The following is a 16,067-nucleotide window of genomic DNA, read 5'->3' on the forward strand; positions in this document are numbered from 1 at the left end:
GCCATGCTAGAGCAGCTGGATGCCCAAAAGAGGCTGTGACAAGTGGGAAGCCCATGCTGGAGCAGGCTCCTGGCAGGACCTGTGGACCCATGGAGAGAGGAGCCCAGGCTGGAGCAGGTTTGCTGACAGGGCTTGTGACCCCACGGGGCACCCACGCTGGAGCAGTTCATGAAGAACTGCAGCCCATGGGAAGGATTCAGTTTGGAGCAGTTCATGGAGGTGTGTGTCCCATGGGAGGGACCCCACACTGGAGCAGGGGGAGAGTGTGAGGAAGAAGCAGTGGCAGAAAAATGCAAAGAACTGACCACAACCCCCATTCCCTATCCCTCTGTGCCACTGGGGTACAGAGGAGGTAAAGAATTTGGGAGTGATGTTGTGCCTGGGAAGAAGAGAGGTGGAGGGCAGGTGTTTTAAGATTTAGTTTTTATTTTTTATTACCCTACTCTGGTTTGATTGGCAATAAATTGATTTCCCCAAGTCGAGTCTGTTTGGACCCTGACACTAGTTGCTGAGTGATCTCCTTGTCCTTATCTCAGCTCATGAGCCTTTTGTTATGTTTTCTCTCCCCTGTCCAGCTGAGAAGGGGAGTGACAGAGCAGCTTTGGGGGACACCTGGCATCCAGCCAGGGTCAACCAACCACAAGAAGCTGTAGTTTTCTTGATCTTTTTTTTATCATTACCTCAAATGATTCTTCATTTTTATTTTAACTTTACATGAGCGTACACAAAAGTTCATCTTACTACCAACAGCCTCTTTAACCTTGGCTGGTATAATTTTATGGCAAAATAATGGAGCATTGCACACTGGTTCTTATAATAAGAAATACTAATTAGATTACAGTGACTGTAACTACTAGTACTGATTAAAATAAAAGAAGTAAATTTCAGGCAACTGTTTGAAATTTTTGCCTGAACATTTGTCTGGGAAAAAAAAGTCTGCATATTTGGTGACAAAGAGGATGACACAATTGCTTTATAAATTGTACTTGGTTTATGAGACTATTTCTGTAAGGCAAGTGTCAAAAGGAATTTAAAAAATGTGACATTACTAACCATATGACTGAAACCAGCTACAGTGTAAAGGCAAGCCGTATGTCAATAATGGAACGTGCCACTACCTAGAAATTGACCTCTCTCATTTTAGATCACCTTTGAAAGGAGAGCTGCAAGAATGCTTTCAATTAAAAAAGAAAACCAAATGACTTTAATAAAAATTGAGTCTATTTTTTCCATAATGCTATTATTAGATAATTCAGATTATAATTATTAACAGTGTGATTCCTTTCAGCTATCCTTATAAATTGAAATAGAATAGGAAAACTGAAAAGCATCAATCTTATTTCCAGCTGAGATATTGAGTTCAAGTGCTTAGTTGTTTCCTGTTTCATTTCTCTTTACATTTATTTACATGGATAGAAATATTACAATATTCCAAAGAAAATCCTGAGGTATTTTTTCTCATAAATAAAAAAATATGCACATCATTGGTGGAATTAAATACTTGCTGTTATCACCTCAGTAAACATTAGTCATTGAAATACCACATATGTGATGGAGATTACTAATAAAAATTTCAGAACTGATTATCTCTTCCACATGTATTTTTTAGGAATACTTGTTCCTATCAAACTCCATGGAAATTAAGGACAATTAAAGGCTTCTTACACTTGCGACAATAAGACTCCTTTTTATAAAGGAGATAAATTATTTTAATAATCTCATTTTTAAAGGGATATTTTCACCTTTTACAAAAAAATTATGGACCTTATGTTGTCTATCCCCATTCTTCATTGTCATTTTTGACTACTAGGAATTTCAGGATTTGGTCCTAAATTGTTACGAAGTGTGAATAGCTTGAGAAGGTCAGATGTTGTTTATGGAATAATGACCTTACTCCACAGAAAAAAACCCTACTTACATCAGCTTTTTTTTTTTTTTTTTTTTTAAATGATCAGTTAAGCAAGTATAGAAAGGCACCATTCTTCATCTGTAAAATATCATTCCATAGTTCTCATTACTCAAACTACCAAATTAACACTGTGTCATAGGAGAATTAGTGATATGATACTTTAACCAAAGTAGATACACTTGCCCATTTTTTGCCTATTGTTGTATATTTAAGTCATATAAATAATTATTTGTGCAGTGCAAGCAGTGGACTATTTAGTAAGCATGTACGGCTCGCTTTTTTAAAAGGTAGTTTAGTTTTTATATTGTTAAAGGTTTTATACATGCACAACAGAGAAGTTCTAATAATTCTAACGTACAAATTTTTCAGTCTTTCATTTATCTCACATACAAATGCTACCATCTACCCATGTTATGTGAAAATTAATATGAGTCTTGAGGAAGCATGAACTTTCATCCACACTGGTCTACACACTTCTCAAAGTTGCATCCTTAACCTGCTGTGTCCAGGTTCACAAACCACTGGCAGACTTGACCTATTTCAGCATATTCACCTCAGAACACCAAGAAACACAAATAATAACAAAGAATTAGGTTTTTCTGATGCAGTGGTGGGCAAATAAAATTCAGATTAACTTTCACTGCAATCACACTGAGAGTTAGCTCATCCTTTACAGAGCATATTTGTTTTCACTTTGCATCATCCTCGCCAGCCTTGAGCTGCCTGGTCACCGTACCTACCGCACTACAGCTCTCTGGGTGCTATTGACAAGGGAATGTTGGGCACAGAGCTTTAGGAACATATAGAGACCATGAGGCCTCTGTGAACCATGGAGAACATGACGAAGTTACAAAGGAGGATTGCATGGAGTCAGCGTCACATTTAATAGGACTTCTTTGTAATCAGCTTAGTGTTAGGCGCTCTGGATGACACTGGCTGAAATCCATGTGTGCTGTGCCTTGTACATCACAGAGCACCATACTAGTCCCCATCATCCTAGTTGAGAGAGTAACAGTCAATGGAGAGGTGACTGTAGTGCATTGCTGATGTGTTTTAAACCATTACTGAATCCTTCTACCCATAGCTATAGCACTGCTCTGCCAGTCAATCTATAGGATACTGTCACTGTGATAAACCTTATTGGACAGCTGTGTCTCAGTATGAAAGTGTTTCCTGAAAGAAGATAATCTTTTTTACAAAACAGAGACTCTGAATGCAAGCTTTTGCTGTTCAGCAATACAAAGCAGAACAGACTGATGGCAAAGAGGTCTCATATCTATTGACTGTACACAGCAGCACTGAGTTAAGGTGACCCACACTGACTTCTTACTGGTATAGTTTAGCGCCCACAAGTAAAACTGCTTTCTAAAAACAAAGTATGTTTTTCTTGTGTAGAAGTATCACCCATATATAGAACATACATACAAATGTACATTTTGATTTGGCAGATCCACTTCCCATATGCTCAAGGAAGCTTGAAAATGATCTTTCCCACAGGGTTTCTGGCCATCTAGGTTGTGCTGGGAGAAGCAGTTCACAAAGAGCAGCTGTGGAAGAGCTTTTGAACTGTCAAAGCAACACAACCAATATGCAGAAATCACTAGAACTGCCTTGTCAGTAGAAAGAAACTTCCTCAGCTCCTTCAAAATACCAAACAGCTCTTATCTTGGCTTGTCAGAATTTTTCATTAAATCAGTCTGTTAAGAGGACTATTTTTAGTATGGCTTACAGGATCTTGGAAAGTTAGGTATAGAACAATTAATTCTCCCCAGCCTAAAATTTGAATTCCTTGCCATCAAGGAACTTGGAAAATGATTTTTTGTAATTTTTTGTTTCTCTCAGTTCTCTATTTTCTGCTCTTCTAAAGAAGACATATAACCCCACTTTTTAAATTTATTTTATTTTAAAATATCTTGTCAAATGCAGGTATCAGATAAACACTTTGATAAGAATTGATAAAATCAAATTTTATTTATATTGGAAGTGGAAGAAACCTTTATTGGTTCAGTCTTGGCTGAGATGAGTTTTACTTCTGTAAAACAGAACACTGGCATGACAAATACAAGAAAAACATACACCTGTTCCACTTACACAAGAAAAAAGTATATGGACTTCAGCGCATGTTGATATAAATTATACTAATTCATCATTCAGTGGGATAATTTGTTTGTGTGATCATGTTTTCAAAACTTCAGTTGATGCAGCATCCAAAGATGCATAAATATACTATTATGTACTGCAGATGTCCCTTGTGTCTGACACTGGTGTAAAAACCAACAAAGAGCAATTATCTAAGCAGATGCATTTTATGAATACAGTGTAGGCCTTCAATTCTGAAAGCATAATGGCATCCTCAGTAGTTTTCACAGTGTTTTCCTAATTTTCTTCTTTTGACAGCATCATGGTAGGAAATGCTAAATTCTATACCATGGTTGCTAATTACACATCAGAAACATAGTATTGCACATATTATTTTAGGCTGTGTTTTGCAGGGGACACCTGTTTGGAAGCATAGGTTAAACTATAAAAATCTTAACACTCACTGAGATGAGGGCAGCAGTTTCAAAGACAATGCACATTTGAATAAGATAGTGTTCCACATTCAAACACCATTATTAGAGATCCCTCTAAGGTTTAAGGACACACAGGAAAGGCAGAACTTAATTAGAAATCAAGCTGGACTGAATAGTAAGTGAAATACGTAAATCCCTTTTTATTAATCCACTCTGCTAATTTACCCTCTTGAGTCTAGGTCTTAAATTGACATATAAAAATACAGCTATAATCAGTAAAATATCAATATGCATATTTAACACTAAGTACAAGTTCTTAGATTTTAATCAACTTTAGCATAAATGTCTCCAGCATTTAATTTAAATTTAAGAAGACAACTCCTCTGCTAATTAGAAACCAATAGATTGCTAGAAGTGTAGCTATCAAACATCAGTATAGCACTTATAAATGACAAGTTCAGCTACCATGTGGTCAGTTCTAAGTTATATAAACAATAAATGTAAGATCATGTACTCAGGAATTTAGTAAAATTTATTTGTACTTATGTACTTGTGTTTTCCATGAAAGTTTCTGCAAAGCTTGAGGACTATATATTAAACAGTGGAAGAACATAGAGAACGTACTCGTCCTTAAGAATATCAGTATTTGGATAAAGGCAGTACAATATATGACATATACTAAATGCACAACAATTAACCATCAGTACCTTTATGTTTCTTTCAACACATTAATCTGGGATCTGCTCATTCAACACATTAATCTGCTCCTTAATCTTGGATCATTAGTTTATATCTTCTTATTTTTATTATATCTATTTATTTATCTTTTTTATTAGTATATATCTTTGTCTGTTTGTGTGCTTAGTTTAGATTCAACTTTATTTTTCCATTATGTACATAATGTTCTTTCATAGACCTGCAATGAAAAATTTCAGCTCCAAGCTTCATAAAAAGAAAAGAAAGAATAGACAGAGAGAGGGGGAAAAAAAAAGAAGCATATTATGAGGTGTTGTCATAGGCAGGAAACAGGGAGATATCTGCTCCTCCCTCATTTCCCATCATTTTTCCTGTAGGAAAGCAGCATAGATGTGGAGCACAATAACATGTTAGAACTGACTCTCAAGCACACTGTGTTACAGACTGCAGTTGAATTCAGCACAGTTTAAAAAACACAGAATGTTTATCTATGAATATGCAGAAGATTTTGTGAGGTAGGCCATGGTTTAGTGGTAAATGCAGTACACCAATGGAATGTAGGAATGACAGTGTTTGTAAATAACTTTCCTTTAATGAAGATATCCATAATATGTTTTGCAGGGTCCATAATGGGAAACATTGACTCAGTTCCATTTACTATTAAGCTTCCAGATGCAGTTACATTTCATGGTTATACAGGGAGTATGCCAAACATACATGCATAGACATATATATACACATACAGGGGTTGGGGAGGCCCTAGGAGAACTGGACAGGGGCAGTCAGGCCTGGTGCATCAGTGCCCGGTAGGCCTCTGGGCCGTGGCAACATATCTGTCTGAATATCTTAAAAAACCTGTAAGACTGAATTTTAGATTGCACACAGTTGAGTAATTCCATCTGAAATTAAATATTTCTTTGTTTATGTTCTAGCACTTCCTGCTTTGTTTTAGGTATACTGCAAAGCATAACTTTCTTGATTGTCATGGTTTTACCTCAACCATCAGCTAAGGACCAGGCAGCCACTGGCTCATTCCCCATCTCCCCAGTGGGATGGAGAGGAGTACTGGAAAAATGTCAACCCCAGGGGATTAGATAAGAACAGTTTAATAACTGAAATGAAGTAAAATAATAATAACCCCAACAACAATAATAATTGTATGAAGAGGAGAGGGAGAGAGACAAACATAACCTAAGGGAAAACAAAAACAGGTGATGCACGACACAGCCTCTCACCATCTGCTGACTGATGCCCATCCAGCCCCAGATCTATGGCCAACACCTCCCAGCCAGCTCCCCCCAGCTTTATATACTGAGCATGACATTCTATAGTATGGAATATCTCTTTGGTCAGTTGGGGTCAGCTGTCCTGGCCATGGTCCCTCCTGGCTTCTTGTGACCCTGGCCACTGGCAGAGCATGGGAAATTGAAAAGTCCTTGACTTTTAGGGTAAGCACTGCTTAGCAACAACTAAAACATCAGTGTGTTATCAACATCATTCTTATACTAAATCCAAAACACAGCACTGTACCAGCTATTAGAAAGAACATTAACTCTTTCCCAACTGAAACCAGGGCACTGATCATAAGTAGAACTGAATTATTCTTGAAGGGTAATTTAAACTTGAAATTATCTTTTCTCCTAAAAGAGTCAGCAGAACTGGTAACGTAATATACAAAAGGTGAGTACTGTTAAATTTGCACTGGGAAGTATTCTGAAGTTAGTCTAGGACTGAATGTTGACTTTACACAGAGAGAAAACTCACACATTCCTTTTAATTTCTCAATAACAGCATTGGAAACTGTTAAAAGAGGATCTGCAAGATGTCTGTGACCTGTTTATGTTGTCTTTTGAGAAAGAAAGAAATAGGGCAGAAAAAAGATTTTTCTTTCCTTCCCATTTCCTCACACTGGGCAGCAACACTGAACTAGTAAACGAGTGGTAATGAATGTGCTAAGGCAGATTTTACTACAGCTAGTTCCCTTACAGAGGAAAAGGAAACAGGGACAGAACTGAGTGTCGGTCTTCTGGTCCCAAGACTGTGAAATTATGACCAATGTTGTAATAACAATATATTAAAAAAAGTCTATAATTTGCATTTTAGCATTTGATTATACAATGATTGTATAACCAGAAAGAGCTTTCTGATCTCCCTTTAGCCCTGTGCTTTTATGAGCTTGTGACCTTAGAATGAATTGCCTGTTTTCATTGTGTTTGACGCAGCTAGGACACTTTAGTCCAGGGGTCCTCAAACTATGGCCTGCAGCCCGCCCCCCAGGGTCCTCAATCCGGCCCCCAGTATTTACAGACACCCCCCACCACCACACACCCCCGCTGGGGGTTGAGGGGGGGAAACCAAGCAGCTGCAGATGACTGCCTGCCACTTAATCCACGCACCGGCCCCCTGTTTAAAAAGTTTTAGGACCCCTGCTTTAGTCTTTCGAGATATATGCAATACAGGTATTATAACATAATTTTTTTAGGTGAGGTAGATTATTGTTTGGACCTACTTTGTTCATCAGTTAATTTATTTTCCTACACAGATCATCCAAAGGCTTATTTTTTTCTTAGGCAGTTATGATTTGCACTCATAGAAAAGTATAAATAAAATGTATCTCTAAAATATTAGAGGTAAACACTGCTATTTTCCTTGCAACAACTAGTGAATAAAAGCAATTAGATTGTGTTATGATACTTCCCATAGGAACACCAAATGGTGGCTTGTGAATGTCATTAATAACATATGCAAATGATCTGTTTGGTTTTTTATCCTCTGTTTGGGTTAACCTAGTCAATCGTTCAGTTGTTACTAATGAGAAAGTTGATGAAAGCTTATCCAGCTGCTGAGAAGGTCAATGAAATGATAGACCTGTCTCTCTCTTGCCCATCATCTACAATATTGCATGTAGCACTGTTTTGACTGATTAACTGAAGTCACCTGTGTATTAATAAGGAAATATGAAACAAGTGGGTACATTTCCTAAACCATACATTTATCATAATATCAGCTATTATGATAGGATTTAGCTTTACTATATTTGTATTATTAAGGAGTTTTCAAAATAAAATAAAGATTCTTTACTGTGAGGGCGATGAGACACTAGAACAAGTTGCCCAGATGCCCCATCCTTGGAAGTGTTCAAGGCCAGGTTGGATGGGGCTTTGAACAACCTGGTCTGGTGGAAGGTGTCCCTGCCCATGGAAGAGAGGTTGGAACCTGATGAACTTTATGGTCCATTTCAACCCAAACCATTCTATGATTCTATGATAACAAATTATGAAGGCTTCTCACAATTAGAAAATGCATTTAATCATAAAGACAGCTTTCTAGATAAAAAATGAAATATCAAACAGTTCCTTCAAGAAAGGTTGTTTACTTTTCATTCTTCTTTTTCAGTTCAGTTTTCTTCCAATATTTTTTTCAAGTCACTTTTTCAGAGGAACAGAAGTGAAATTTAAGTTTTAAGAATTAAGAAATTCACCTTTTCCTAATTAAACTCTATACTGCTGTGTAGAAATGGACAGAAACTCCCTCTAAGTTTTTGGGATCTTTGCATAAGACAATGCTCACACAGGGGATCAAATCTCTCAAAAAGAATGGTTGGTTGCTGTCTGGATAGTAATTGAAATTTCTGTTGCAAGGGTCCTGATAAAAGCACCTTCAAATGAATTGGGATAGAGTCCCTGAATCACTTTTCTACTTGGTTCCTATACTCCAGCTGCCCATGGTCCTATAGAACCACTCCAGCGACATTTCTAATCTCTCATTATTGATTGCCCTAATCTAAATAAAAAAATATACCCTAATTATCTATGTATAAAAGAAGATCTTATTTTATGATTTCTGCACCTTCAATAGCTGTTTGTACTTACAGTTACACACAATTTGGTCAGTTCTACAATTATGAACCTCCTGAGGTTCCCTGAGACAGTCCGAGTCTCCACCCAGGATATTAATATGCATATATAAACATAAAAATTGGTTCACACACAGCAGATGCTGCCTAAGGGAATCTCTAGACCATTCCAAAATTCCCAACTGGAGAGTTCCTATAGTAATTAGTCAAATATTTTGTCATGAAAGAGGCTGGGAGGTAAATCAGTCACCTTGTCTCATGTGGGTCCCTTAGCCAGTCCGTTATATCTATGCAGTCTCTATGCAGAGAGTCCATCTGGGGAGTTCCTGAACCAGGGAAATAATGGCTCAGTGCACTGGGTGTGTACACAGGCCCTGCTCTGAGACCAAATTACATCATATTTATAACCACAGGGCAAAACAGAATTTGAACTTTATGACTTAAATTCCAAAGTTCTTATCATTGTATGCTTTCCACTTAAATTTATGGCTTGATACAAAAATGTCTTAAGAGAGAAATTTCAAAACAATGCTATAAACTTTGCTTAGAGTAGTTGGGAAAAGGAAGTAGTTTTAAATGTTGAAACTATGAAAAAAATGTCACAACAAAAAAAGAGAATTAATTTGATCAGTGTTGCTTTGCACTGAGAATGTAGTTGAGAATGCAGGAACATCATGTTGTTTCTAAGCTTTGGATTGCAGTATAATTTTATACTAAAAATCCATCTTAGATAATTGGATTATACAGAAATATCACCAAATGATGAATGTGTTTTAGGAGCTTTTATTCCCGGAAAGCTTGAGTATTATGACTTTAGTCAAATGTAGATGGCTTAAAGATAGCTCGGCAGAGAAGAGATCTAAGCCGAGAAAGTATGTGTGGGCCTGGAAGCTTCATTTTCTGATTAAATATAATTCCTGTGAAATCTAACCCAATAATTGAATATTTTTAATATTAGATTTCAGTATTATATTTTAGCGGCTTTTTTAATGGGAGAACTACTTCTCCTGAAGGCCTGAACCAGGACTGTAACATACAGGAAGTATGTCTCCTTGTCTGCATAGCTTTTCCAAATTTATCTTAACTTCTGTAAGGAATTTCTGGGATACAGCCTTGAATATATAGTCTGAAATTTCCTTTACTATTCAAAGGAAATATGGCAATGATGATAATCTTTCCTATGGAAGCAATCATCTGTTGGGCAGTACGATGCAGCTGTCATTGTTTAACCCTGGTAGGCAGCTAAGCACCACTCAGCCACTTGCTCACCCCTGCACCTCTTGGGACGGGGGAGAGAATCAGAAGGGTGAAAGTGAGAAAACTCATGACTTGAGTTAAAGACAGCTAAATAATTAAAAATGATTAAACCACCAAACTCCACAACAAATTATAAAGAGGGATGTAAATGAAACCAAGAAAAACAAGTGATGCAACCCCCCCATTTGCTTATCACCAGCCGACTGATACCCGACCGATCCCTGAACAACGGCAGCCCCAGCCAACTTCCCTCACCTGCCGGTTTTATTGCTAAGCATCACATCATATGGTGTGAGATATTCATGTGGTCACTTGGGGTCAGCTGTCCCAGCTGCGTCCTCTCCCAGTTTTCTGTACATTCTCAGAAGCTTATTCACTGGCAGGACAGTATGAGAAGCAGAAAAAGCCTTGACCCTGTGTAAGCACTGCTCAGTAATAGGTAAAAGATCCCTGTGTTCTCAACATTGTTTTGGTCACAAACCCTAAACACAGCTCATACAATCTACTATGAAGAAAATTAACTCTATCCCAGCCAAAACCACTATAGGAGCTTATAAAATTCCTTATCAAGTTCAGTTTAAGATGGAGGGAACTTCACTAAGAGACCTGACCCAGCATGACTCCTGGAATCCATCTTGTCTCTACATCTTATGATCAGCTGCAGTAAACCCTTTCTAAAATGCCTACAATCTCAGTAACCTATTTGCTCCAAGGACTTTTACTTCTGTCTTTAGAAGAGACTCGGCATTCCAGTTTTTGTTGTACCTCTCAAATTGTTATGAATGGCCAATTCCAAACTGTTAATTTCACACAAACAAATGCTTAATTTCCTCACAAAAAGAGTTTAACCCATTCAGCTTTAGTGGAGCCATAAGAATGGAACACTTCTGCGTGTGTGTAGAGTTATAGCACATTGCTATCCATAGATACATAGCAACAAATGCATCCCAATATTCCCACCTTGTTCAAGTCACCCAATTATCTCTGAACTAAATATTGTGAACTTACGTAGTAGTAGACTTCAGGGCAGTAACAGATCCACCTTTAAGGTAAGAAAAGCTTGTTTTAAAATCGATTGAAGTAATTGTGAAATATGTTCCTTAGATTTTGATGGCCTTTGTGTTATGCCACAAAAAGAACAGATGAAAATATGATTACTTATTTTACAAACATTGCAATTTATTTGCTTTATTAAGTGATTTATTATGAACTATATTAATTTTTAGTTTTCACAAAGCTTCAAAAATTAGTGTAAATAAAGATTGTCTTTCAAATATCTTTATTTTAAGCATATTTGAAATATTAGCACATTTGTTACTGAAGAGAAACCATAGAATTTTTCTGTAGTAATAGAAACAGACGATTAATTTATTGTAACAACACCATTACAGAGACAGTTTGCTTATGCTGTCAAAAATGAAATAAAGGTATTCAAAGCAGTAAATGTCAAGCCTCATTTTGATTTGACAAGGAAAATCAACAGGCATAAAAGAAGCCCAACTTTCTTTTGACAGAGTTGTGTTTGGTTTTTTGTTTGTTTGTTTTTACCTGTGCTCTAGTGTCCTTCCAAACTTCTGTTCTTCCTTAATACTGTTGCTATTGTTTTTGGAAAAAGAGCAATGATACACCAGTCTGCTCTCCCCAGGCTGGTAACATTCAGAAGGGCCAGTTCCAGGAGCTGTCCTCCGAGCTGTGGTGTTGATATTCCCTCTCTTCTCTCCTGCTCTAACACTACTTATTCCAGGAAAAGAGCCGAAAAAAGATTTACCTTAAAAAGGCTGAATATCTTGTGTAATGATGAGTGGCTTCTTGTCTGACGCTGCCTGCCAATAGATGATGAGTGCTGCCCTTACAAGTAGGCATCACTACTGAAATCTTCAGGTAACATGAAAACAGCTCTCAGCAATTCAAAAAATAATTGTCACTTCCTTCCTTTTTGCAAAGAAGCAGAAGGAAAAAAGGAAACCTCACTGGAGAAAAAAAAAAAATAGTGATAGATTGATTTAGCAAGTAACACAATGTATTAATAATAATGTCAATGAGATTGCTTTCATTTCCAATTAATTCAAGGTCACTTTTCCGAAATCCGTTTTGGATAAAATAAATTTTTCTAGGAAAAATTGTGAGATAGCCTGTCTTCTATTAAAGTGAATGATTCTAAGTTTCTTCTCTGTTGACAAATTATGGTTATATTGGTGTGTCACGCCACATAACTGATAGTGAAATAATAATGTCACGTGATTTTATAAAAAGCATGATTGGAAGATGCCTAACTGGCTCATAGCATTGCAGGTGGGCTCAAACCTAGGTGTTTGGTGAAAGTCTAGTCCAGACTGTAAGGTCATTTCCAGGGAAAATTAAAAGTTCCTGGATGCTTTTTTGCCAGTTCCTGTTCTTATCTATTGGTGCTACACAGCACTAGGAGCCTTCTGCTGAGACATCAGTACCATTGGTGCTGGTAAGCGGTACATGATCAACATGTGCATGTAGCCAGAGTGCTGCTAGCCTCAACACATTATTAAACATAAGTTTTATGATTTATCTGGCAAGACATATTTCTTCTGCTAGTCATATTTTTAAAGTTATATACTTAAGCAACAGAAAATGGAAGTATTATGGCTATCTTTCATCTAAAAATCATTATTAGTTTCTATTATCTGATTATTTTAATGTATCATAAAACACTCAAGCTAAACATAGAAGCTAGCTTTTGGAAATTTCAATAATCCATACCCCTGGAGAGAGAGGAAAGGGACACATGCTGTGTGACTATGAGCAATTTTAGACACATACAAGGAACGTGCACCTTGTAAGTGCAGTTGCAGGTGCAGCAGGGGAAGCAGCTGTGGCCAGCATGTATTTCAGTGCTGCCACCATGCTGGGCAGAACCAAGTAGGCCATGCCTGAAAGAGTAAAATACCTGGCTTTGGCAAGTAGCCTGGAAAGTGAGTCTTCTGACTGAGAATGGGTCTGCGGGGCATTTGTATGGGTCCTCACATATTGTGGAAGTCGTTCCAACCCTCTTCCACTACAAGGCAACAGACATACTGCCACTTCCAGGAAGGCTTCCTTCCATCCCCGCCAGACAAACCCTTTAATTTGCACATTTTTTAAGAATTCACAAACTCTAATGACAAAAATAGAATTTATTTGACCTACATGGGCCTCACTCAGGCTAAACAGCAATCACAAAATCTTCCCCATCTCTCTCATTTTTATTCATTGCAGGCCATACTTAGCCTCAGTCGTGTGGAATCCCCAAGGCAGAAGACTTCCCTTTCTTTCATAAAAGCCACATTGTGAAATCATCCCATATTCTCTAACAGTGCTCCATGTTTTTCATGCTCCCATATTTGCCATTCTCCATAGGCAGATTATTCTGGTCTTGGCAAAATAAATGCATAGCTGGAAAACTGTAGAGGGAAGATCTATCTGGTCACAGTCTAAATATGCAACCCCTGAATTCCTCTGAAATTCAGGACTAAAGGATTCAGAGAGAAGTGAGGGCTTTACAGCAGATGCACAGCAGACACTGCTCCTCTGTAAGGCTGCCTACATCCTTGGATAACTCCTGACATGCCTGATCCCCTCTCAGCAGATGCAAAAGGCAGCAGGGAAGCAGCTGCCTTTCCTGTTACCTTTTCAAAAAATTCAGTCTCCTCCTGTCCTTCCTCCTCTTGCGCACCTCTATTATCTCCTGCCTTTTGTGCAGGATGAGCAGAGATTTTTTGCAATGATTTGCACACCTTGAGGCATGAGCCGAGCACAATCTCATTGACACTGGTTTGGGGGACACTGTTTGCCTATTTGGTAAGCCACTTTCTTCAGAGATCCTGTGCATGATGTCCTTGAGGGTTAGTGGCTAAAAGAAATGATGGTAAATTAGCCTTCTTCATGAAGTACCACAAAAAGTACATGCAGAGGAATGAAGCTGGGTTAATTACCATTGATAATATACAGCTGTGGGTTGGCTTCAGGGGTGGCGGGTTGGCAAATGTAGATAAGGTGCAGCTGTGGCTGGTTCTGTTAAGTGGTTGGGCAGCCAATGAAGAGAGAGCAGCCAAGGAAGAGAGAGGAGGAAGAAGAAGCAGAAAGAATGTGTGCCCTCGGTGAGGAGAGACTAGGAGAAGACAGTAGAGGGACTGGCATGAATAGTATACTGGCATGAGATGATAAAAGACCTTGTTGTATCTTGATAGTTTGGAGAGTCCTGTGACAAGTACACACCCAGAGAAGCTGTGAATGCCCCATCCCTCGAAGTGTTCAAGGTCAGGTTGGATGGAGCTTTGAGGAATCTGGTCAAGTGAAAGGTGTCTTTGACCACGGCAGGGAGGTTGGAACTGAATGAACTTTATGGTCCCTTCCAACCCAAACCATTCTATGATCTGTGCTGTGGGGTTCAGGTGTCTCTGAGGATGATATATAAATATTTATAGACAACAATATAATACTGGTCTTGTACTTCTGATTGTGCATATCTAGACAATGCTGATGAACAGGATATCTCCCTGATTAATTTTCCACCCTATACGCTTATGAAGGGAGAGCAATAGTTGGAATAGCTGTAGCTAAATCAACAGTCGTTCAGATGGTCTCATGGACCAGACACAGAGATCACACACGAAGTCAAAGAATACCTTCATATTGTGCCATTTCAAGCGCCTGTAACAATCTGTAGAGTCAGGTTTTGTAGGGACCACAAACACAGGTTTTGTAGGTCCCTGTGTGGGAAGTCAATAGAGTGAGGTAAGGAGTCAGGTCTAAGTGCACATGGATGGACCTAGTATAAGTAACAACGGAGTTCCAGGGCAAAGCAATACATGTCTTGCCCTATGGATATTTAAACTCATGTAGATGAATGTGACTGAATCGGCATGTATACATCTCGTGTGATGAGCTTGTTGCCATAAGCAGAGGTTATCTGCATAGAGTGAGAGGAGATAATTTTTGGACAGCAGGGACAAGACAATGTTTTTACTGTTGTCAGGGCAAAGACAGATGCCTCAGTGGAGTGCTGTTCCAGTGTTTGTGAAAGGTATGCTGGAAATGGCCTGAAGGCACATTCTTACATTATGCTGTTTTCATTGGATGTTGGTACAGTGGCAGTGGTTATATCAGGCAAAGCAGTGGAAAAGGTGATCATATTCTGATGCAACATTTCTGCACTGTACAGTCCAGCCATGATCTCACACAGGGTGCGCAATGCTGCATTTGGTAGACAAATGCAGACCCCAGGAAGTCCCTCTGGGTGTTAAAACTCAATGGAAGTGTCCTGTGGCTTGAGGTCTGCTTACAATGGCTGCATTCAGAGCAGATAATTCTCATTTGCTGCGAACTAGGGCAGTGCTCAGACCCCTTTCAGGTTGACTCCATGGCTGGGAAGTTACACATTGACATAAAGATTATGCTTCTGAATGCTACACATTGTGGAAATAGATGAGACTTGCCTGAAGCAGCTTAGCCTCTACCAGCTGACCCTGCATGCAAGGTTCTTTCCCCATAGTGACAAGATAGAGAAAGGTATAGCTTGCGATGGCTAGGTGTATGCTGAAAGCATTATGTTGTGGTTTTGACTGAAATACATCTATTCGTGACTGGGCCATTTATGTAAATGCAGAAGCATTTACATCAAAATTATCATTTGTTTTCTCCATCATCTTTACATCCCTCCTAAGAAGTGGGAATAGTAAACGAACTTCAAAGAGCATTTTTCCAGGAAAGAGTTACAATGCCAGAAAGGCACATTTCATTTGAGAAGAAAAAAAAATTCCATAATTTTCTGCATTAATTTTAATTCCATTAGCCCTTTATGATACCCTGTCTCATATATATATAT

The sequence above is a fragment of the Falco cherrug genome, chromosome 3, assembly GCF_023634085.1.
Source record: "Falco cherrug isolate bFalChe1 chromosome 3, bFalChe1.pri, whole genome shotgun sequence".
NCBI lineage: Eukaryota > Metazoa > Chordata > Aves > Falconiformes > Falconidae > Falco > Falco cherrug.